Source organism: Odocoileus virginianus, chromosome 20 (genome assembly GCF_023699985.2).
Source record: "Odocoileus virginianus isolate 20LAN1187 ecotype Illinois chromosome 20, Ovbor_1.2, whole genome shotgun sequence".
NCBI lineage: Eukaryota > Metazoa > Chordata > Mammalia > Artiodactyla > Cervidae > Odocoileus > Odocoileus virginianus.
Genome location: NC_069693.1, coordinates 35,379,616 through 35,405,511, shown reverse-complemented (window position 1 = coordinate 35,405,511; position 25,896 = coordinate 35,379,616). Strand labels below are relative to the sequence as shown.

Sequence of the window (25,896 nt, the reverse complement as noted above, 5' to 3'; positions counted from 1 at the left end):
GGAAACCTGAGTTCATTTGTTTACCCTACCAGTTTCCATTCCAGTTTCTCTGGGATGGGACTCGCGCTACATCCTGTGAGTCACTCCAGAGTCTTCTGATAAATTCCCAGACACAGGAGTCTTTCCCGGAAAGGTTTTTAGCAGCCCTTCTGGCTGGGACGCCTCTGACATTTGGCAGAGGAGAATTTCAGTGAACTTGAGGGAATGTCAGTATTCACACTCAGGTGACCTCTCTTCTCAGTCTGATTTTCCTCCTTCGGGTCTTTTTTCTACATATGTATATTCCTTTTTTTTAATATAATGAACTCATAAAAACCAAAATGGAATTACACGTTTTCAACTAAGTAACATAGAATTAGATATTGAAGGAAAATTAATGGCAACCCACTCCAGTATTCTTGCCTGGAAAATTCCATGGACAGAGGAGCCTGGTGGGCTACAGTCCATGGGGTCGCTAAAGAGTTGGATACAACTTAGCAACAACAACAAAATGCTGTGATATCATTTTCAAAAAATATTTATTTATTTGGCTACTACAAGTCTTAATTGCATCATGCAGGATCTTTAGTTGTGGCATGCGAACTCTTAGTTGTGACATGTGGGATCTAGTTCCCTGACCAGAGATCGAACCTGGGTCCCCTGAATTGGAAGCAGAGTCTTAGCCACTGGGCCATCAGGAAAGTCCATGTGATATCATTTTTTAATTGTTCAGTTATTTATTTTTTTGTATAGCAGAGTTTTTTAAAGTGAAAAGGGACAGAGAATGCTTCTGACATAAACATCAGAAGCGGGGCGGAGAGTGCCCCCCTTGCTAGTATTAGCAAAGGAGTTATATACTTTTTAAATTAGTTATTACAATAAATCAAAAGATTGTCTCCAGGTTGTAAAGATCTTACTAGACCCACTCCCATAATTTACATTATAAGATAACAGGATTAGCCAGAAGGTTTTCAGGAAGGAGAAACTCCTCAAGCAGGATACATTGTTGTTATATAATCCTTAGTACAGAGTTTAAACTGAGTGGTTTGTTGTAGAATTATCAGTTCCGGACTTAAAGAAAAAAACATTTCATGTAATTAAGACTAAGGAATGTAGAGGGAAAAAAGATTTGTCCTTTCCTCCTCCTTGAGAATTCCGGGCCCCTATCTCCAAGAACCCCAGATCCCTTTCTCCTCCTTGGGGATCCCCGACTCTTATCAATCTGCCCAGGAATTGACTCTCTCATTCCCCCCTTTTCTTTTAGGAGAATTATGTTGCTGAGGTAAAGGGGCTTCGTTTTCATTCCATTAACTACTTCCTGCTATTGAGGGGTGTGGTTCCTAAATTGTTGAGGGAACATATTCTCCTAACCCTCATATGGAGGGTCGCTGATCCAGGGCCCTCAAGTAATAGTTGGAGGATGCTGTGGCACTCGTAGGCGCCTGGACAACCTTTTGTAACTTAAAAGCTTTCAGACGGTTAGAAACAGACTCCATTTTACAGTTACAGATGTAAGGCAAAATAGTCATTAAACCAAGTTAAAACCTAATCAAAATCAAAAGTCACATTATGTCCATAGTTAAGGTACAGTATGTTATACCAGTCCATCTTAGGATTGCTAGATGTCATCACAGAGTTGAAGAAAGTCCTTTCCTTGAAGCAGAGAAACCCACCATGGGAAGTCTTCAATTGAGGAGGAGGTTGAAAAGCTGAAAGCTTGTCCTGAAGACTCCGGACAAGCCCCCAAGATGATAGCTTACAGTGAACGGTGTCGGATTTGTGATCTCCAAAGAAGAAGACTTTGGGAACAGGGACCAGACTTGATCATTCAAGAGCTTTGTATAGCAGAGTTTTATTAAAGTGAAAAGAGATGGAGAAAGCTTCTGACATAGACATCAGAAGGGGAACAGAGAATGCCCCAGTTGTTTAGTTTTTAGAGGCTAGTATTGATACATCCACATAGTAAAATAATATAAAACATACAAAAAAGTATGTAATGCAAAGTAAGACTCCCCCTCTCCCCTGTCTCCCAGGCATCTGATAACCCTTCCTGAAAACAATCATTTATCAGATTCTTATGTCTCCTTTCATAGATAGTCTAGGTGGGCCTTTACAGACATATATATATATATATATATATATATATATATATATCTGCATGTGTATAGTGTTTGTGTATAAATCCCCTTCTCAGAAATGGTAGTATACTGTATATAGTATTTTTTATCTTGCTTTTTTTAATTAAAGTTTTAAAAATTGCTTATTTGGTTTTTGGCTGTGCTGGGTCTTCACTGCTGCTCGGGCCTTGTAGCTGCCGCGAGCGGGGGTGACTCTTTGTTGAGGTGTGTGGGCTTCCTATTGTGGTGGCTTCTCTGGTTGTGGAGCACGGGCTCTCGGAGCACTGGCTGCAGTAGTTTCGGCACATGCACTCAGCAGTTGCAGCTCATGGGCTTAGTTGCTCTCAGGATGTGAAGTCTTCCTGGACCAGGGATTGAACCCGTGTCCCCTGCGTTGACAGGTGGATTCTTGTCCACTGTGCCACCAGGGAAGTCATATCTTGCCTTCTTTTTCATTGTAATTTGGAAATCTTTCCACATCAAAACAAAACAAAAAAATCTGCCTTTTTCCTTTCTAAGAGCTACATAGTATTTCACTGCTTGTTGTTCCATAATTGATTTAACTATTGTTGAACAATTAGGTCTTTTCCCATCTCTTATTGTCCTAATCAGCACTGTACCAAATATCCTTGTGCAGTCATCATTTTTACCCATGTGAGAATAAATCTTTAGGGAAAACATCAAAGAGTGTATTTGCAAGGTCAAGGGGAAAATATGCAGTTTGGACTTTGATAAATCTGGCAAATTACCCTCCTTAAGTCTTGTACTGATTTTCACTCCCACCAGCCATGTGTGAGGGGGCCAGCTTCCCACCCCTCCCCAAAACATGTGTTATCAGATTTTCCATATTTGCAGATCTAGTAGACAAATAATGTTGTCTCAGTTTTTTTTTTTTTTTTTCAGTTCTCTTATGAATGGTTTGAGGCATCTTTTCAAATATTTAAGGGTCACTTTTCACAAACTATTCATATCCTTTGCCTCCTTTCCCATTGAGTTGTTGGTCTTTTTCCTATTGAGTTGTGAATGCACTTTACATATTAAGGAGATGTTTTGCTGAAAGTTTTGCTTTCAGGTTTGAAGGATTCATTAACAAATGACTCATCATACACGATAAACAAATTTCAGTATTTAATAGAGGATTAATTGACTTAATTTCAATATACAGTCATTAAAAGAAGAGAAATAAAAAAATAGGGAAAAGTAACAGCACATACATCACCAAATTGGCCTGCCCAACATGTGGACTTAAACAGCATGCTGGGAAGTCCTTTGTTAACAGCAATCTGGAGTCCCAATTCGGAAAAGGTCCCAGATGGTGCATCCACCCCACAAGTGAGACTTCAAATTGCAGTTTCAGGGGCTCCCACTTATAATCCCAGGCTATGAATTGATATCATCATCAGTTTGCATGCACAAATTCAGCTCTTTTTTTACTTTCACCTTTTTACAATAATGTTTGTTTCACCTTGTGAGTCATAAGATTTCCTTAGACCCCAGGGGATTGGGTCAGACCCTCAGAGGTTCAAGAATTGCAAAACCCACTCCCTTTCTTATCTAAAGTTTCGCCTGACTCATGGTGTCAAGGCAGATCAGAGGCAGGTCAGAGGCCTGCTCTCCTGAAGCCTGCACAAGACTTCCTTCCTCCATTTTACTTTCCCTAACAGGAAATTACCTATTTGTATTAGGAATATATTATCATTTAAAAAATATTTTATACTTTTTATTTTGTATCAGGGTATAGCCAGCTAACAATGTTGTGATAGTTTCAAGTGAATAAGGAAGGGACTCAGCCATATACCTACATGTATTCATTCTCCCCCAAACGCCCTTCCCATCCAGGCTGCCACACAACGTTCAACAGAGTTCCCTATGCTCTACAATAAGTATTCTATCATCTTAAGTGGCTGCATACTTGCCCAAAGAATGGTTGAACTGTATTTGTTAGACGTTTAGATTGGATCTTGTTTTTTCCTGCACACATAGATTGTTTCCTCTGTTTTATATTAAAAAAAGAAAAGAAAAGAAACCACCCCAAAACAAGATGTGACAGTTAAATTCTTTCCATAACCCTTACCAGAATTCTTCTCAGGGAAGGAGGTATTTCTGGAAAAATGCCTTGATGGGATTGGGGTGAGTGGGACCTGTGTGTGCAGAGGTCATCAGGGATCAGCAGGTCAGCGGAGCTTGTGTGAGGGCTAGGGGTGCAAAATGTGCTCCTGAAGTGAAAGAAAGAGGAGATAGGAGAGAAGGGAGGATGAGGAGAAGGCGGCGAGGAGCTGGGCTAAACAGGAAGAAGACTCCCAGAAACTTCTTCGGGATAGGATGCCCAAAGTGCACTTGAACTAAGGTGATGCACATGCTTCATGCGAGGTGGATGCTGACAATGGCCTAGCACCCGCTCCACTCTGCAGTCGTTAACTCAGCGCACATCTGCTTGGATTCTGCAAGGTGCCAGGCTGTGTGCTAGGTACTGGGCTGTAGGCAGGGACATGACAAGGCCCCAGCGAGGGAGCTGACGTGCCAGTGAAGCAGACAGTACCCAAGTACATGAAGATGTGCCGAAGACATCAGGTAACAGTGAGGGAAACTAGGCAACTGAGCTCCTTTTGCCTGTAATGTAACAGAACCTGAGTAGGAGCCCTCTGTCCAAGGAGATCTGCCTGTGTGGGAGCTGTAAGCTTCCCTAGGCCATGGTATTTCAGGGTGTCTGAGCCAGTTCATCTGTACTGGGAAAGATGGGGCTGCCCCAGCTGACTTCCAGCCCTGTGAACGTTCTGGTGACCAGAGGGCTGCTCACAGCCTGGACGGTTTCCTTCAGCTCTTTTTCCACTGTGGACTTGTAAAAGGATATGTAGACTTTATTTTTAATTTTGGTGTTGTGTTAAAATACACATAAGAATTTCCATCAACCATTTTTAATGTTTTTAAAATTTATTTATTTTTGGCTGTACTGTGTCTTCATCGCTACACAGGCTTCCTTTTGTTGCGGCAAGTGGGGGCTATTCTCTAGTTACAATGCATGGGCTTCTTATTGCAGTGGCTTCTCTTGTTGTGGAGCACGGGCTCTATGGTGCATGGGTTTCAATAATTGCAGCACATGGGGCTCAGTCGTGTAGCTCGAAGGATCTAGAGCATGGGCTCGGTAGTTGTGGCAAATGGCTTCGTTGCTCCACGCATGTGGAATCCTCTCAGACCGGGATTCGAACCCAAGTCCCCTGCATTGGCAGGCAGATACTTATCCACTGTGCCACCAGGGAAGTCCTCTGTCAACCATTTTTAAGTGCACAGTTCAGTGCTTTTAAGGACACTCATGTTGTGAATCCATCACCATCATCCATTCCCATAACTCTTTTCATCTTGTAAAACTAGAATCCTGTGCTCATTACCCAATAGCTCTTAATTCTGCCTTCCCCTCACCCCTAGCAGCTGTCATTCTACTACCTGTATGGATTTGACTACTCTTAAGTATCTCATATGGGTGAAATCATACATTGTCTTTGGGGGACTGCTATATCACTTAGCTTAGGTGTCCTCAAGGTTCATTTATCTTGCAACATGTTGCAGAATTTCCTCCCTTTTAAAGGTTGAATAATATTCCATTGTATGTATAATCACATTTTTCTTATTCATTCATTCATTTATGGACACTTGGATTGCTTCTGTGTTTCACCTGTTATGACCAGTGCTGCTGTGAACCCAGGTATATAAATATCTCTTCAAGACCCTGCTTTTTATTCTCTTAAGTATATATCCAGGATCCAGGGTCATAGTATAGTTCTATTTTTGATTTTTTGAAGCACCTCCATACTGTTTTCCACAGCAGCTGTTTTACTTTCCTACCAACAATGCACAAGGGTTCCAATTTCTCCACATCCTCCCCATCACTTTTTGTTTTCTGGGTTGTTTTTCATAGTTGCCATCCTAATGGATGCGAGGTGATATCTCATTGTAGTTTTGATTGTGTGTGTGTGTGCTCAATTGCTCAGCTGTATCTGATTCTTTCATGGACTGCAACCTGCCAGGTTTCTCTGTACATGAAATTTTCCAAGCAAGAATACGGGAGTGGGGTGCCATTTTCTGCTCCAGGGGATCTTTCAGACCCAGAGATTGAACCACATCTCCTATATCTCCTGCTTTGGCAGGCGGATTCTTTACCACTGAGTTACCACTGAAGCCCATTTCCCTAACGATTAGTAGGGCTTCTCTGATGGCTCAGTGGTTAAGAATCTGCCTCCAATGTGGGAGATGTGGGTTTGACCCCTGGGTCGGGAAGATTCCCTGGAGAAGGAAACGGCTGCCCACTCCAGTATTCTTGCCTGGACAATCCCATGGATAGAGGAGCCTGGCAGGCTACATTCCACAGGGTCGCAAAAGAGTCGAAAACAACTTAGCAACTACAACCTAGCAACAACAATGATTAGTAACACTGACTGCCTTTCCATGTGCTTATTGGCCATTCATGTTTCTCTTTGGAGAAATATCTGGTCAGATCCTTTGCCCATTTTTGAACTGACTTCTTTGGTTTCTTGTTGAGTTACAGGAGTTCTGTCTGTATTCTGGTTATCAATCCCTTATCAGGTATGTATTTTGCAGATATTCTCCTGTTCAGTGTGTTGCCTTTTTACTCTGTGGGTAGGATCTTTTGATGTATGATTTAAAAATTTTTATGAAGTCCAAATTTTTCAGTTTCTTTGATGTCTGTGCCTTTGGTGCCATCTTCAAGAAACCATTGGCAAACCAAAAGTCGCAGCATTCATTCTATGTTTGCTTCTAAGAATTTTATTATTTTAGGTCTTACACCTAGGGCCTTATCCATTTTGAGTTAGTTTTTATACATGGTATTAGGTAAGGGGCCAGCTTCATCCCTTCACATGTGGATATCCAGTTTTCCCAGAACCATTTGTTGAAAAGATTGTCCTTTTCCCCATTGAATGATCTTGGCATTCTTTCATAAATAATTTGACTATATATGTGAGAGTGTATTTCTAAACTCCTTATTCTATTCCATTGGTCTGTATGTCTGCCTTTATGCCAATACCACACTGTTTTGATAACTGTAGCAAGTTTTGAAATCAGAAAATATGATTCTTCCAGTTTTGTTCTTTTTTTCAGGATTGTTTTGACTATTTGGGGTCCCTTGAGATTCCATATGAATTTTAGGATGGGTTTTTTTTTTTTTTTTTTAATCTTTACAAAAAAGAAGTCATTGGGATTTTGATAGAGAGTGCATTGAATCTGTAGATCACTTTGGGGAATTTTGACATTTTAACAATTGTAAGATTTCCAATCCATGAACATGAGATGTGTTTTCATTTCTTTATGTCTTATTTAATGTCTTATTCTTTCAGCAATATTTTGTAGTTACGTTGTACAAATCTTTCACCTCCTTGGTTAAGTTAACTTCTGAGTATTGGGTTGGCCAAAAAGTTCATTCAGATTTTCCTGTCAGTTATTATGGAAAAACCTGAACAAGCTTTTTGGCCAACCCAATGTATTATTTATTTTTGATGCCATTGTAAATGGAGTTGTTTTGGTAATTTCCTTTTCAGATTACTCATCATCCATATTTAGAAACAACTGATCTGTTTGTGTTGACTTTGTATCTTGTTGCCTTGCTGAATTCATTTATTAGTTCTAACAAGTTTTTTTGTGGAATGTTTAGGGTTTTCTACATATAAGATCCTGTCATTGGCAAACAGATAATTTAACTTCTTCCTTTCCAATTTGGATGCCTTTTATTTCTTTTTCTTGCCTAATTCACCTGACTAGAACTGCTAGTTCCGTGTTGTATAGAAGTGATGAAAGCAAGCATCCTTACTTTGCTCCTGATCTTAGAGGAAAAGTTTTCAGACTTTCACCATTGAGTATGATGTTTGCTATGTGTTTTTCATGTGTAACTTTTATTATGTGGAGGTAGTTTCCTTCTATTCCTTGTCTGTTGAATATTTTTGTGATAAAAGAGTGTCTTTTGTGTTTAGTTAACTTTTTGTAGTGAAATGTTTAGATTCTTTCTAAATTTTCTTTTGAGTATATTCTATAGCTAGTTTCCTTATGGTTAACATGAGGATTACATTTAACATCCAAATATAACATTCTACTTTGAATATAGTGACTTCACTTCAGTAATGTACAAAAACTCTGCTATTTTACAGCTCCATCCCCACTGTTTTCTGTTGCTGGTGTCACAAAAATACATCTTTATACTTTATATGCCTCAAATATAAAATAGTCATTTTAAAAATGCATTAGTCTCCCAGTGTTTGTGGAAAACAAGATTTGGAATTAAAAACCAATTACAGTAATACTAGCTTTTACACTAATAATTGTTTTTCTTTACATGTATACACAAATCCTGTAGAAATCAAAAAGTACAAACTATTGCTGCAATAATACTAGCTTTTATGATTGTCTGTATACTTACCTTTATTGATATCTTTATTTTTCATATGGCTTCAAGCTACTATCTAGTGTCTTTTCATTTCACTCTGCAGGAGTACCTTGAGCATTTCTTTCTGGGCATACCATGAACTCCCTCAGCTTTTGTTTATCTGGAAGTGTCTTGATTTCCCCCTTACTTTTGAAGGACAGTTTTGCCAGATATAGGATTTTGGGTTGACAGTTTTTCTTTTATCGCTTTGAATGTGTGGGCCTACTGTCCTCCGGTTTCTGGGGAGAAATTTGCAGATAATCACATTGAGGCCCCTGTGTATGTGATGATTCACTCCTCTCTTGCTGCTTTCAAGACTTGAACTTTACCTTTGAGATTTTGGGTTTTTTTAATAATTTTATTCATTTTTGGCTGTGCTGAGTCTTTGCTGCATGAGCTTTTCTCTAGTTGTAGAGAGTGGAGACTACTCTCTAGCTGCACCGTGTGGCCTTCTCATTTCATTGACTTCTCTTGTTGTAGAGCATGGTCTTCAGGGCTTCAGTAGTTGTGGCACGCAAGCTCAGTCTTGCAGTTTCCAGGCTCTGAAGCACAGGCTCAATAGTTGTGGTGCCAGGCTTAGTTGTTCTGCCGCATGTGGGATCTCCCCATCAGGGATTGAATCTGTGTCTTCTGCATTGACAGGCAGATTCTTTACCACAAGGGCAACCAAGGAAGCCCCTCTCTTTTGTTTTTGAAAGTCTGCTTATAATGTGTTTTGATGTGGGTCTCTGAGTTAATTTCACTTGAAATTCACTGAGGTTTTTGGATGTTTATATTCAACTCTTCCATCAAATTTGAGAACTTTTCAGCCATTATTTCCTCAATTTTTCTCTCTGTCCCTTTCTCTTCCTTCTTCTGGGGCTCCCATAGTATATGTGGTGGTCCACTTAATCATGTCTCACACATCCCTTAAACTCTGTTCCCTTTCTTCAGCCTTTTTCTGTTTCTCAGCCTTGATAATTTCCTTTATTCTATCTTGAAGTTCCCTGATTCTTTCTTCTGCCTGCTCAAATCTGCCTTTGAATCCCTCTCTCAATTTTTCATTTTCAATATTATATTTTTTTCAGCTCCAGAGTCTCTTCTTGGCTTCTTTTTAGGTTTTCTATCTCTTTATTGATATTTATATTTTGTTCACACAACTTTTTTTTTTACTTTCTTAGCTCTTTGGGACTCTTTAAGGCAGTTGTTTTAAAGTATTTGTCTAATTTATCTGTCCTTAATTTTTTTCAGAGACGGAGTCTATTGAATATTTTTTTCCTTTCAGTGGTCCATTGTTTCCTTTGTATGCTTTGTGATTTTGTTTTTGCTGTTGTTCTTGCTGAACACTGGACATTTGAATCTAATAATGTGTAAAATCTGGGAATCAGATTCTCCCCTCTCCAGGGTTGCTGGTTTTGGTTATTGGTTTGTTTGTTTTTGTATTGTTGTAAACTGTTTCTGTGCCTAGGGTCAACCTGAGATGTAAACTTAATGTCTTCTTATGTCTTTTCTGAACCTTTTCTTAGGCATGTGCAGTCACTTTATAATTTTCCCCATATGTGCGGTTGTTTCTGAATGTCCTTGTCTTTAATGTCTGGCCCCCAAAAGGGGAAAAGCAGAATTGAAGGAAGAAACAAAGGCATTAACTGAAAGTTGCACAGTCGTGTCCAACTCTTTATGACCCCATGGACTGTAGCCCTCCAGGCTCCTCTCTCCATGGAATTTTCCAGGCAATATTGGAGCGGGTTGCCATTCCCTTCTCCATGGGATCTTCCCAACCCAGGGATCAAACCTAGGTCTCCCGAATTGCGGGCAGATACTTTACCACTGAGCCACCTTTAAATCTCCTGGAGGTCAGTTCAGCTGAGAAGAGGCTTGCAACATGGAGGGAGTGGGGTGTATCAACCATGGCTGCCGTTTCTGTCTGCGCCTCTGAGATCACAAGCAGCAATCAACAGTTATGGCCCAAGTCTCCAATATCTGGAGGACAGGGTCCTTTTTACCCACCCTAGCTCCTGCAAGCTGCGTGCAAGTTGTTCCAGGAGCAGGCGCACAGATGACTGCCACGAGTCTGAGGGGTAAGAGATAGGTACCTATTACTGTGTTAAGAGCTGAAATTGACCAAAATTACCCAAAATTTAAGAGTCCAGACTTCCCCTTGCAGCTGTAAGTTTTCAACAGACTCCAGAATTCCAAAACAGTTAAACCAGATTCTGCTCACACAATTTTTGTCTAAACGAGGAGACAGAATCCTAATGCTTCCTACTCTGCCATCTTCCCCAAATCCTCTCTTGAACCATTGTTTTTTATATACATTCTTTTTGTTAGTATTCTTTTCTGTTATGGTTTATCATAGGATACTGAATATAGTTCTTTGTGCTATACAGTAGGATCTTGTTGTTTATCCATTCTACACATAAAAGCTTACATCTGCTAACCCCAGCCTCCCACTCCATCCCTCCTCCAGTCCCCTCCCTTTGGCAACCAACAGTCTGATCGCTGTGTCCCTGAATGGACCATTATTTTAAAAGTTTGAGACCATGTTGCTAAATTTCTTTCCTAGAAGACTGTGTGGATACAGAGGCTACAGGCAGCTATAAAACTGCTTGATCCCCCAACTTCCATCTTCTGAGGGGAGGCATGGAGCCCGTACCATCAGCAAAACCCCAACCCCCATTAACGCCTTGCCTAAGAGGTTACTTCTGCTCTTCATGCCAAATGGAGGGAAGACTCAAACCCTGGGGAACTTGTACTCTGAGGCATTCAGGTCTTGTCACAGCATCTTGTTTGAAGAGAGAAACAGCTTGCTGTTTTGCGTGTCTCACAGTAGTCTTTTCCTTACATTCTTGAAGGTGTCCTGTGCATTTTGCAGCCACAGAATTCTCTTCTTGAAATGGACTAGTCAAGCTTTGTCTCAGACTTACACAGCAGAGTCAGCCAGATGATGTTAGGTGGTGCATGGACAAGGCATTCGTTGAATCATAAAGTAGGAGCAGCTGTGTTCTTTTCACTTCTCTCTGACCCTCCTGATTCATCACGAAGAAAGTCTCAGTTGACTGCTAATATCCGTAATGCCTCTCACACTGAGGACCACCTTTTCAACAACTGGAGGCCAGGTCTCAGGCCAGAGCCCCAGGGGGGTAGTTTCAGTACCTTTTCAGTGGGCATCATTTTAGTTTCATTTCCCTTGGGTTTCTTTGGAGGGGGGTTACCTTCCATGCAGGGCAAATGATACTAGAAAATCAAGTTCAAAGTGAAATGATTTCTAGAAAAATTTTAAGGAAATGATACTCTAATTCTTGTATGAGGCAAAAATGTTCTCCAACATGGGTAAAAAAAAAGTCTTGAAACTTGTATTCCTCTCCCTAAAGAGTAAGACTGTGGGAAAATTCACATGATATATTTCTGAAAGGTTTAGAACTTTTCAAATGAGTGCAGATTATATTTTATAGCAGAAAAATAATCAAATGAGTGCAGATTTTATTTTATAGCAGAAAAATAATCAAGAGCTCTGGAAATGATTATTTTGTTCAGAAAGAAGGTCATTGGTTGAAAGCAGTGTGGTGCTTCAGTTAGGAAAGCGCCTCTGAGTTCAGCGGAGGGGTTTTTAAAAAACCTTTTTTTTTTAAAATTTTTGGCCGTGCTGGGTCTTTGTTGCTATGAGAGGGCTTTCTCTAGTTGCAGCGAGCAGGGGCTACCCTCTAGTTGTGGTGCACAGGTGTCTCATTCTGGCGTCTCTGTCTTGCTGCAGAACATGGGTTCTGAGGCACAGGCTCAGTAGTTGGGGCTCATGGGCTTAGTTGCTGCGTGGCATGTGGGATCTTCCCAGATCAGGGATCAAACCCTTTCCCCCCACATTGGTAGGCGAATTCTTAACCACTGGACCACCAACGAAGTCCTCAGCAGAGATTTTAATGTCTTTTTTTCTTTTTAAAAAAACTTTTTTTGGCCATTTACCATGTGGGATCTTATTTCCCCGACCAGGGATCAAACCCATGCCCCCTGCATTGGAAGCACAGAGTCCTAACCACTGGACCACCAGGGAAGTCTCTCAGGAGCAGTTTTTAACCCACTCTTTGCTTCTTGACTTCCCAGAGTCTGTAGCATGAAGGTAACATCTGCCTTGAAAGGGTGATTGAGAACCTGCTGAGGAAATGCAAGTGGAATGCTGTAGCATGTTGCCCGGACCTGTGCTAAGAACCCAGTATATGAGATTAGCATCACCTAGCATCCGCTGCAGATGGGCAGTCCCCCTCATTGTGCTGTAATCTTCATTACTGTCTTCCATCCTCCGAATGACCCTGTGAAGTAGATGCAGTCATCACCCCCATTTGCAGATGAGGAGCTGGAGGTACAGAGGAGTTAGGAAACTTGCCCTAGGTTGTGCAGCACATGTTGAAATCAGGATTTGCACCCAAGCCTCCTGACCCCTTATCAGTTCCACCAGTCCCTGAAAGGCGGGCTGGTATTAACGCTGCTTGATGTACAAGTGAGTCACGGCTCAGAGAGGGCAGGGACTTGCCTTTTATCACCCAGCAAGTCAGTTTGGGGCAGTAAAGCTCAGAACCGAGGCTTTAACCAACCAATCACTAACCTCCAGCCCTCTCCCGAAGCCTTTCTTCTGCCCACGTTTTGTGTGTCTGGGCACTGTCAGTTGGCATGGGTGGACATAGGTCAGTTGATCCTTCCTGGAAGTAGAATTCCTCTTCTGACTTCAAAGAGTCCAGCTTTCCGGTCACTGATCTTCTCTCTTCTTTCACTTTCAAAAAAATGTTTTCAGCTTAAACCACACAGGTAATACATGATTAAATTCACTTTGCAAACAGCTGAATACCATGTCAGGTGCATACATCTCCATTACTCACTGCTTCCTGCCCCAGGCCTGTCCTCTCCTAGTTGGAGATAACCGGTTTGGTGTTTTGCCTTCCAGAACTTTATCTAAGGCTTTGCATTAAAAAACAAACAAACAAGGGGATTCCCTGGAGGTCCAGTGGTTAGGACTCTCAATGCAGATCCCACAAGCCATAACCAAAAAAAAAAACCCCAAAACCAACAATTAAAAGAAATCCAAAACACTTCTATTGGGCTCACTAACTGCAAGGCCTTGTTTTAAGCACTTTACATGTATTGACACATTCACAACCCTGTGAGGTAGATACTGAAGTTATCCTTGGTTTATTTATTTTTATTTATTTATTTTTGGCTGTGCTGGGTCTTTGCTGCTGCACGCACAGGCTTTTTCTAGTCGTGGCGAGTGGAGGCTAGTCTTCACTGTGGTTCGAGGGTGTCTCATTGCAGTGGCTTCTCTTGTTGCAGAGCATGGGTTCTAGGGCTCAAGGGTTCAATAGCTGTGGTGCATGGGCTTAGTTGCCCTGAGGTATGTGCAATCTTCCCAGACCAGGGACCGAACCTGCATCCCTGCATTGGCTGCCGGATTCTTAACTACTGGACCACCAGGGACGTCCTATCCTTGTTTTATAGATGAGAACATTGAAGCCTAGAGAGGCTATACAATTTGCCTGATGCCACACAGCCTGCAAATGGTGAAATGTTTAGTTCCAACCTAGACAGTTGGCTCCAAAATTCATGCTCTTAACCTCTAAGTTATGAAAACATGGGATTATAGACCTGGATGAAGAAATACAGTGTTGGTGCTTTGTTTTCTATGTATTCTTCAAACAAATGGTATCATATTATGCATATCATTATTCGTGTGTCTTGTTTATTCAGTTAATACATATAAGGATCCAGCCATGTCAGTGATCTTCATGCCCATAACCCAGAGGTGTGGTCACACCAAACTTTATTGAGACATGAGTTGGTCAAACATGGCTGCAGGATTTCCTTATCCAGTATGCTCCACATATACCAGGCTGTGTGGCTTTCGCTGGGCTTTCTGCCAGGCAGCTTTGTTGTAGAGTCAAAGGGTAGACACACTTTAAGTTTTAGAAATCACCTCCAATTTGCCTTTGGAAGTGGGCAGAGCAATCTCCAGGCTGTGAATTTTGAACCTCAGGATCTAATTTCTCCCCTTTACATCTTGAGCCTTCTTTGCCTCCCTGAACTCCCAAACCAGCACACGATTCCTCTGGGATCCTCTTCAACCACATGGTTGGAGACAAAAGGGGGATTTCCAGGCCTCAGCTTCATTTTCGGTTTGGTGTGGATGTGGAAGGAGTTGGCAGGGCCACAAGATGCCAAGGAGCAGGCCAGAGATGGAAGTGCAGGAGGAGCATCATTTTTCAGCAGGCACACTCAGGGTCCCATCTAAATGCGGCCATCTCGGTGGCCTTCCTATCCCCAGCCTCTCGAAGGCAAGAAGCGTTGTCTCTGCTCGGGAAGCAAGGTGCTGGATACAAGAGAACACGAAGTCACTCTGCCCACCCGGAGTGGAGCGCTGGGTGGCAGCATGGCCTACAAGAGTAGTTCCCAAGCTCAGCTGGGCTGCTTCCAAAAGTGCCTGTGTCCCACCCTCGGAGACCATGCTGCGCTTGATCTGGGGTGCGGCCCATTGGAATTTTTAAAACCCCGGAAGACTCTAACATGCAGGCAGGTTTGGGACCCACTGGCCCTCCGGAGGCCCAGGACCCTGTTGGGCAGGAGCCTTCTCACCAGCCACTTCTGGTGGGTGCTGGACCCAAACCACCAGGGCTGAGCGGGAAAGGCAAGGCCCCTCCCCGGCCACCCACTGTCCACATTTCAGAGAAGGGTGTGCCCGGAAACCCCAGGGGGTCTTTTGGTGAAGAGTCTGAGCCCTCTGAGCAGGAAGTTGGCCGGAATGAAGCAGGCGGTTTCAGTTCTAGTGATGGGGGCTGGGAGCCAGATTTCTGGTTTCCAGTGACAAGGAGAGAGAGGCCCTGTTGGATTTAAAACGGACCATCCAGGCCCAGGGCTCAAGAGTGCAGGCTCATGCCACCCTCCTCAAAGACTTTGAGACAAGATGCTTCCTCAACTCCCAGCTCTGTATCTTTCTAGCTGGTGATGTGGGGAGGATCCCTCACTGCTGGGAGCTTTGGTTTTTTTTTTTTTAATTAATTAGTTAATTTGGCTGAGTCAGGTCTTAGTTGCGGCACTCAGGACCTTTGATCTTTGTTGCGGCATGTGGGCTGTTAGTTGTGGCATGAGGGATCTAGTTCCCTGACCAGGTATCAAACCCGGGCCCCCTGCGTTGGGAGCAGGGAGTCTTGGCCACTGGACCACTAGGGAAGTCTTGGGGCTCGGTTTCTGCTTTGGTAGACCAAACGGGTGCATGTTAAGTCCTGCAGGACCCTGTCATTGTGAGGGATGATAAAGATGATGGTTTTCAAAAGAAATCATCCCCATCACACACCCTCCCCCTCCCGCCCCACGGAAAGGTGCCAGATCAAGGACCCCTCTTGCCCTCTCTGCCGGCTTTTATGGATGAGGGAAGAAATAGCTGCTCACATCTCCCTGAAGGTACCCCGTCGTGGGGACCCATGAAAAAAGGATGATTCCTGGGGTGGGGCTGCATTAGCCCCCCCTAGAAAATGCCTGATGGCTCAGTCTGGTCCCACTTACACTTCTTACTTGCTGTGAGTGTCAGTAAGGCCTTCCCCTCTTGGGACTTCAGTTTCCCCAGCTGTAAAATGGGCCTGGGAGCATCCATGGCCGCCTGGTGGTTAGGACTGCACACTGCCACTGCAAGGGGCATGGGGTTTGATCCCTGGTCAGGGAACTAAGATCCCATATAGCCGCAGTATGGCCGAAGGGAAAAAAAGGCGGGGGAGTGGGAGCTGGCATGGATTCTTCCAGCTAGGTTCGCCTTTGCTTCTGGGCTCAGGCGTCCTCCAAAGCCTTGGACTGTGATCATCCGCCCTTGGGGGATGCAGAGGCCCTGAGTTTTCTGTCGTCAGCCCTGTAGGACTTGGTGTGAGAGGGCTTGAAGGCCTCTGTGGAGTCTAGTCCACCCCGGAGTCCCCAGGCCTGAGCTGTCCACTCGGTCCTGAGAAGCCAACTTCAGCGGCACTTGGCCTGCTCTCCTTCCGATGTTTTGGTCTACATGTCTTGAGCGGCTGTCATGGCCCGAGCCATGCTCTTCTTACGGTCCCCACCAACCACATCCTTCCTGATCTTGAGGTTATGGTTCTAGCCTTCTTATTTCTGGTCCTCTCTTCCCACTGTCTGACCTCCGTCGCCCTCTTCTGTCTTTCCTCCCACCGGGGTCCCGGAGCCGGGGCAGAACCCCAGGTCTGCCAGAACCAGCCGGAGGACAGGGCTTCCAGCCACCCACGGGCCCTGGTGCTCGGCTTGACCCTCCCAGACAGCCCCGGGAACGGGGATGGTCGGTGATGCCCCCCTTGTAGAGATGAGGAAACAGCCCAACCGGTGAGGCTTTGGGGTGCAGCCAGCACCTGTGACTGCCAAGCCCCAGCCTCGAGGGGCCTCCCTCTCAATCCAAGCAGGAAGAAGGAAGACGCAGCCAGAGGTCTGTGATTCCAACCGTATCCTCTCCTCCCTCCCTCTGTCTCTTCCTTCTGCCCCGTGCTGGGCTGGGGCTGCGGAGGGAACACCACCGGTAATAATGGCTAATGCGCCAGATGTGTGCCTGGGGTTTTGCCTGCTTCACCTCCCAATGCCCTTGCCGGGTAACCGTTATTACCCGCAAGGCTGACCCTGCTGGTGTCCGGGTCTGCAGTCTACTGGACACCCTCTCACGGGCCTGGCCCCCACCCCATTCCCCATCCATTGTGGGCGTAGGCTGCTCACACGGCCTTGAAGGATTGCCCTTGGCTGATCCGAATGCCCCTCCTCCACTTCCTGGACCTGGCCCAAAGCCAGTGTCTGGCGGATGTGGCCGTTGAGGGGGCGGGAAACAGCAGCCCAGCCCCCTTGCCTCTTGGCAGGATAGGCCCGTTGACCTGTCACTCACATCCCAGAGCTCCCCGTGGTCAGGCTGAAGCTAGACCGCTCCGGAAACCGCATCTTTGCCTAACTTCTTCCCTTGCTCCATCCTGCTTCCCTTTCAGCCTTAATAAATAACTTCAACAGACACCCCTGTCTTGGATTCTGCTTTTAGCAGCCTGACCTCGAACATCCTCCTTTTATAGATGAGGACACTGAAGTACCCAGCCATGGGGTAACCAAACCAAAGCCACACAGCCGGTACCAAGTAGAGACTCGAATCCAGGGCCCTGTTGCCAAGGCGTTTGCTCTTGTCCAGAACCAGATGGTGTTGCCAGCTGCTGAAGGAAGGACTGACCAAGAGGCAATGACCGTGCAGAGTGACAAGCCCTGCTGTGGGGGAGAAAGAAGGGAAGGAGGGAAGCCCAGTGGTGGGGGTGTGACTCAGTCTGGGAAGGCAGCCGGCAGGACTTCCCTGAGAAGGGAGCAGAAGTTGATTGGAGCTGAGTCCATAAGAAGGAGGAGTTGGCAAGATGGAAGGGAAAGGGCAGGGCATTCGAGGCAGAGCAGGGCATGTGTGCAAGGTGGGGAGTTGTGAAAGAGGATGGCGGGGTGGGGCCGGGAGCGTGGTCACGTGGCAGGCAGCAGGGATGGTGTGAGAGGGTCTAAAAGTGGCCAGGACCCAGATGGTGAAGGACCATTTGTTTACACTCATCCTTTGAGCCTTTCTTGAGAACCTGATGTGGACCTACTTTGTGGAAATCATACTAACGTGGTGCCACACTGCATCTTGCAGGTGACGGGAAACTGTAGGAGGTTTAGACAGAAATGAGACCAGACCAGAGCTGAGTTTTAGAGATGACTCCGGCCAGAGGAGTGCGTGTTGGTGTGTGTGCACATGTGCATGAGTGTGGACTGGAGGTTGGGGGGGGGGGGGGCGGTCTCCAGGCATAGGGAGCAGCAAGAGCAAAGGATTGGGTGAAGGAACTGGCTCCCCTAACCTTCCGCTGCGTGGCATGCCCCGGATAGCAAGAGAGATTCCCCAAGAACACAGTGATGAGGGCGACGGAAGGGGCTGGCCACTTAAAATTGAAGCCAGGATGGAGCTCCCTTCTGGTCAAGCCTCCTATGCCCACCCCTCAGTGAGACTGGTGCCCCGACAAGTCCCCCTACCTTTTTCCCTCTTGCTGTCTGGACCTGGACTGGAGTGGCAGGAGCGTGGTACCGCAAACCCACATGCCTGGATTCCCCTGGGAATCTTACTGTGTGATGCTGGCTTTTCATTACCTCTCTCTGAGCCCCATGTCCCAGGAATTGGTGATTCTTAAAGGTAATGCATTTTCTAGGGAATCTGCCTGACCCAGGGATCAAACCCTAGTTTTTAATATGAACATTTTATGGCTTTGAAACAATTGTACCTGTTGAAAAGTTTTAATGTACACAGTGGTCCAAAGAGTATGGGTGGCCCTCAGTGTCCCTATCCTCAGATGCTCTAGTCCTTTATATAAGATGGCACAGTACAGTCAGCACTTCATCTATGGGTTCCACACTGGAGGATTCAGATCCACAGATACAGAGAGCGAACTGTACAGTGTAAAGGGCTCTCCTTTGCCTGCTTCCCCCACATCCACTCCCCATGTATAATCCTGTCACCAGTTTTCTTGTGTAACCCTAGAGTTGGTCTCTCTGTATGCAGATTCACACAGCACATTTAAAACAGACATATGCCATAGCTTTTAAAAGTTGAATTCTCTTACTAGTATACTTTGGAGCTTTTTCCACTTAGCATGTTTTAGCTGTTCATCCATCCTGTAGTATGTAATAGTGGCTCAGAGGTAAAGAATTTGTCTGCATTGCAGGACATGCAGGAGATGTGAGTTCGATCCCTGGGTCGGAAGGATCCCCTGGAGGAGGGCATGGCAGCCCACTCCAGTATTCTTGCCTGGAGAATCCCACGGACTGAGGAACCTGGCAGGCTACAGTCCATAGGGTCGCAAACAGTGGACATGACTGAAGCGATTGAACTCAGTGTTATTTTGTTCTTTTCTATTGCTAAATAATATTCTGTTGTAGTGACATACCATATTTTGCTTACTCATTTGTGAGTTATGGAAATTTTGATTTTTTTCACTTTTTGGCTATGAGGGATGATAAACATTTGTGTATATGTTTTTGTGTAAGTGTATATATTTCATTTCTCTTGAGTATAAACCTAGGAGTAGAAAATTGCTGAGTTAGCGTTTTAAAGAACTGCCAAACTCCTCCAAAGTGGCTGCACCATTTTGCATTCCCACCAGCCGTATATAAGGGTTCCTATTTCTCCACATCCTCGTTAACAGTTGTATTATCTTCTCTTTCATTGTAGATATTTGAGGGGGTATGAAATGATATCTGGTTGTGGTTTTAATAAGAAAACTTTAATTACTTAATTTAAAAATAATTCTTAAAAAAAAAAAGAGGGAATTCCCAGGTGGTCCAGTGGTTAGGACCCTGTACTCTCACTGTTGAAGGCCTGTGTTCAATACCTGGTCCAAGAACTAAGATCCCATAAGTAGTGTGGCACAGCCAATAATAATAATTCTTTCCATTCAGAATACTTGTATTACTGTGTGTTTTAATACTATGTATCTTTCCATATTTTCCCTCTCAATCAGTTCAGTTCAGTTCAGTCTGTCAGTGGTGTCCGACTCTTTGCGACCCCATGAATCGCAGCATGCCAGACCTCCCTGTCCATTACCAACTCCCGGAGTTTACTCAAACTCATGCACATCGAGTCGGTGATGCCATCCAGCCATCTCCTCCTCTGTCGTCCCCTTCTCCTCCTGCCCCCAATCCCTCCCAGCATCAGGGTCTTTTCCAATGAGTCAGCTCTTTGCATGAGGTGGCCAAAGTATTGGAGTTTCAGCTTCAGCATCAATCCTTCCAGTGAACACCCAGGACTGATTTCCTTTAGGATGGACTGGTTGGATCTCCTTGCAGTACAAGGGACTCTCAAGAGTCTTCTCCAACACCACAGTTCAAAAGCATCAGTTCTTCAGCGGTCAGCTTTCTTCACAGTCCAACTCTCACATCCATACATGACCCCTGGAAAAACCATAGCCTTGACTAGATGGACCTTTGCTGGCAAAGTAATGTCTCTGCTTTTTAATATGCTATCTAGGTTGGTCACAACTTTCCTTCCAAGGAGTAAGCGTCTTTTAATTTCATGGCTGCAATCACCATCTGCAGTGATTTTGGAGCCCCCCAAAATAAAGTCTGACACTATTTCCACTGTTTCCCCATCTGTTTCCCATGAAGTGATGGGACCAGATACCATGATCTTAGTTTTCTGAATGTTGAGCTTTAAGCCAACTGTTTCACTCTCCTCTTTCACTTTCATCAAGAGGCATTTTAGTTCTTCTTCACTTTCTGCCATAAGGGTGGTGTCATCTTCATATCTGTGGTTATTGATATTTCTCCCAGCAGTCTTGATTCCAGCTTGTGCTTCTTCCAGCCCAGCATTTCTTATGATGTACTCTGCATGTAAGTTATCAAATAGTGGATTTTAAATGGGTGTGAAGCTAATTTAAACTCTCTTCCATTCCTTAAATCAATTTGTTCTATTTTAAATCTGGCACCATCAGGTTTTAATGGCAGTTACTTTATAAGGTGCTTTTGTTTGGAAGTCTCTCCATTATTGCCTGCCTTTCCCAATGAATAGTCTCTGATATAATTGCCTTCATTTTTTTCTTTACTAATTCTAGTTCAAAATGTTTTTATGAAATAGTTGAGACACGCAAACAGTTGTCATAGCTGCCATTATTGTCTAAATGATCATTACTGTAATTTTACCAAGTTCTCTGAAGTATCCTATTGTGTTGTTTTTAAGGCATTGCTTTAAATATGCCTATTAAGTTAGAGGTTTTCTTTCTTTTACTTTCGTAGTCACAAGCAGGCTTGTCTTAGTCTGTTATAGCAATTCTGGCCGTCATAACAGAATACCATAGACTGGATGGCTTATGCAATACACGTTGATTTCTCACAGTTCTGGAGGCTGGAAGTCCAAGATCAAGGTGCCAGCAGATCCAGTGTCTGGCAAGGACCCTCTTCCTGATTGGGGGTGGCCTCCTCGTATTATCCTCCTCACAGGGCTGTGAGCAGGGAGAGGAAGCACATCTCTCCTGCCTTTTCTTATAAGGGCGCTGACTCCATCGTGAGGGCTCCATCCTCATGACCTAATTACCTCCCAAAGGCTCTGCCTCCAAACACCATTACACTGCAGACTTAAGCTTCGTCATATAAATCTTGGGGGAACACAAACATCCAGTCCATAGCAAGGCTTTATCTCCATTTGTTCGTACTTTTCCTCATTTCTCCTGTTATAATCTGACAGTTTTCTTTTTTAAGAAAACCATTATTACCCCAATAGGTCTTCAACTGGCTATGTTTTTTTTTTTAATTTCCAAGTACAGTACTTACCTCTGTTATATTAGAACGTGCTCTTCTTTTTTAAAATTTATATTATTAAAGTATAGTTGACTTACAGTGTTGTTAATTTCTGCTATACAACAAAGTGATTCAGTTATACATATGTCTGTGTGATTTTTCATATTCTTTTCAATTATGATTTATTATAGATATTGAACATAGTTCCCTGTGCTATACATGGGCTTCCTTGGTGGCTCGGATGGTAAAGAATCTGGAACTTGTCTTTTATCTACTCTATGCATAATAGTTTGCATCTGATTATCCCAAACTCCCAATCCATTCCCTCCCCGACTGCCCCTCCCCACTGGCAACCAAAATCTATTCTCTGTGGGTCTGTTCTTGCTTTGTTCCATTTGTGTCATATTTTAGATTCTACGTATAAGTGATATCATATGGTGTTTCTCTTTCTCTTTATAACCTACTTCACTTAGTGTGATAATCTCTTGTTCAATTCATGTTGCTGCCAATGGCACCATTTCATTCTTTTTATGGCTGAGTACTATTCCACTGTATATATGTACCACATACTCTATCCATTCATCTGTCAGTGGACATTTAGGTTGTTTTCATGTCTTGGCTGTTGCACATAGTGCTGCTGTGAACATAGCGGCATGTGTATCTTTTTGAATTATAGTTTTGTCTGGGTTTTGTCCAGGAGTAGGGTTGCTGAATCACATGGTAACTCTATTTTTAGTTTTTGAAGAATTTCCATACTGTTCTCCTTATTGGCTGCACCAATTTACCACAGTGCAGGAGGGCTTCCTTTTCTCCACTCTCTCTCCAGCACTTGTTGTTTGTAGACTTTTTAATGATGGTCATTCTGACTGGTGTGAAGTGGTACCTCATCATAGTCTTGATTTGCATTTCTCTAGTAATTAGCAATGTTGAATAAACATCTTTTTATGTGCCTATTGGCCATCTATGTGTCTTCTTTGGAGAAATATCTATTTAGATCTTCTGCCCATTTTTTGATTGAATTGTTTCTTTTGTTACCAAGTTGTATGAGCTGTTTGTATATTTTGGAAATTAACCCTTGTCTATTGCATTATTTGCAGATATTTTCTCCCAGTCAATAGGTTGTCTTCTAGTTTTGTTTATGGTTTCCTTTTCTATACAAAAGCTTGTATATTTGACTAGGTCGCATTTGTTTATTTTTGGTTTTATTTCTATTGCCTTGGGAGACTGACCTAAGAAAATATTGGTGCTATTTATGTCAGAGAAGGTTTTGCCTATGTTCTCTTCTAGGAGTTTTATGGTGTCATGTTGTATAATTGTTAGGCCATTTTGAGTTTATTGCTGTGCATGGTGTGAGGTGGAAATCAATTTCATTGATTTACATACCATTGTCCAGCTTTTTCAGTACCACTTGCTGAAGAGACTGTCTTCCCCCCATTGTATTCTTGCCTCCTTTGTCAAAGATTAACTGACCGTAGCTGTGTGAGTTTGTTTCTGGGCTCTCTATAAAATGTGCCCTGTTGATGTGGATTGATCTGAAGTCTGGAACTTTGTTGTTACCTTCCTCATACTTCTTAGATACTCCATCAGTGCATCCTTTGATCTTTTGCCTTTCTTCCATTCTTCCATATACTTTTTAGCTATCTTTTCTTTTGTCTGTTCCTTATTGTTAGACAAGATCGCTGAAGCAGTGTTACATAGACGTTTGTACCAGTGTCATTTTATTTTATACTTATTTATTTATGTATGGCTGTTCTGGGTCTTCATGACTGCTTGGGCTTTTTTCTTGAGTTGTGGCAGCCGGGGGCTACCCTCCAGCTGCAGTGCTCGGGCTTCTCCTTGCTGTGGCTTCCCTCGTTGCAGAGCACAGGCTTCAGTAGTTGTGGCACGTGGGCTCAGTAGTCGCAGCTCCTGGGCTCTAGAGCACAGGCCCCAATGGTTGTGGCCCACAGCATGTGGGCTTTTCCCAGATCAGGGATTGAGCCTGTGTCTACTGCGTTGGCAGGCGGATTCTTTACCACTGAACCACCGGGGAAGCGCTATTTGTCTATTTTCATTTTTGGTTATGCTGGATCTTCATTGCTGTGATGGGCTTTCTCTAAAAGTGATGGGCAAGAGATAAGTCCACGAACCTATGGTCACCTTATCTTCGACAAAGGAGGCAAGGATATACAATGGAAAAAAGATAACCTCTTTAACAAGTGGTGCTGGGAAAACTGGTCAACCACCTGTAAAAGAATGAAACTAGAACACTTTCTAACACCATACACAAAAATAAACTCAAAATGGATTAAAGATCTAAATGTAAGACCAGAAACTATCAAACTCCTAGAGGAGAACATAGGCAAAACACTCTCCGACATAAATCACAGCAGGATCCTCTATGACCCACATCCCAGAATTTCAGAAATAAAAGCAAAAATAAACAAATGGGACCTAATGAAACTTAAAAGCTTTTGCACAACAAAGGAAACTATAAGCAAGGTGAAAAGACAGCCCTCAGATTGGGAGAAAATAATAGCAAATGAAGCAACAGACAAAGGATTAATCTCAAAAATATACAAGCAACTCCTCCAGCTCAACTCCAGAAAAATAAATGACCCAATCAAAAAATGGGCCAAAGAACTCAACAGACATTTCTCCAAGGAAGACATACAGATGGCTAACAAACACATGAAAAGATGCTCAACATCACTCATTATCAGAGAAATGCAAATCAAAACCACAATGAGGTACCATTATACGCCAGTCAGGATGGCTGCTATCCAAAAGTCTACAAGCAATAAATGCTGGAGAGGGTGTGGAGAAAAGGGAACCCTCTTACACTGTTGGTGGGAATGCAAATTAGTACAGCCACTATGGAAAACAGTGTGGAGATTTCTTAAAAAGCTGGAAATAGAACTGCCATATGACCCAGCAATCCCACTTCTGGGCATACACACCAAGGAAACCAGATCTGAAAGAGCCACATGCACCCCAATGTTCATCGCAGCACTGTTTATAATAGCCAGGACATGGAAGCAACCCAGATGCCCATCAGCAGACGAATGGATGAGGAAGCTGTGGTACATATACACCATGGAATATTACTCAGCCATTAAAAAGAATTCATTTGAATCACTTCTAATGAGATGGATGAAACTGGAGCCCATTATACAGAGCGAAGTAAGCGAGAAAGATAAAGACCATTACAGTATACTAACACATATATATGGACTTTAGAAAGATGGTAACGATAACCCTATATGCAAAACAGAAAAAGAGACTCAGATGCATGGAACAGACTTGTGGACTCTGGGAGAAGGCGAGGGTGGGATGTTTCAGGAGAACAGCATTGAAACATGTGTATTATCTAGGGTGAAACGGATAACCAGCTCAGGTTGGGTACATGAGACAAGTGCTCGGGCCTGGTGCACTGGGAAGACCCAGAGGGATCGGGTGGAGAGGGAGGTGGGAGGGGGGACTGGGATGGGGAATACATGTAAATCCATGGCTAATTCATATCAATGTATAACAAAAACTACTGTAATGATGTAAAGTAATTAGCCTCCAACTAATAAAAATTTAAAAAAAAAATAAAAATAAAAAATAAAAGTGATGGGCAGGGCTATTCTCTAGTCGAGGTGTGTGGGTTTCTCATTGCTGTGGCTTCTCTTGTTGCAGAGCAGAGGTTCTAGTCTATGGGCTTCAGTAGTTGCAGCCCTCAGGCTCAGCAGTTCTGGAGTGGAGTCTCAGGAGTTGTAGCACACGGGCTTAGTTCCTCCATGGCATGTGGAATTTTCCCAGACCAGGGATCAAACCCACATTGCCTGCATTGGCAAGCGGATTCCTATCCACTGTACCACCAGGGATGTTCTTATTTTATTTTTTATTGAGATATGGTTAATATAAAATATTATATAAATTACAGTTATGCAGCATAGTGATTCACAATTTCTACAGGTCATACTTCATTTATAGTTATTATAATAAAGGAGCTAATAAAATAAAACTAATAAACTGATCATCGTTTTGCTGTTCTCTTGGTGAGACAGTGATCAGTACCTCTGGGTTTTCTCATTAAGAAGGATGTTTACTCTCAATTATTTAGAAACTTCTTCATGATGTATT

The 25,896-nt window shown here is 43.4% G+C and overlaps 1 protein-coding gene across 5 annotated transcripts in view; it reads left to right on the top strand.

Moving 5' to 3' along the window:
- NLRC5 (NLR family CARD domain containing 5) overlaps nt 1-25,896 on the top strand; it is an 87,104-nt gene that overhangs the window by 3,231 nt on the left and 57,977 nt on the right. The gene's annotated exons all lie outside the window — the stretch shown is intronic.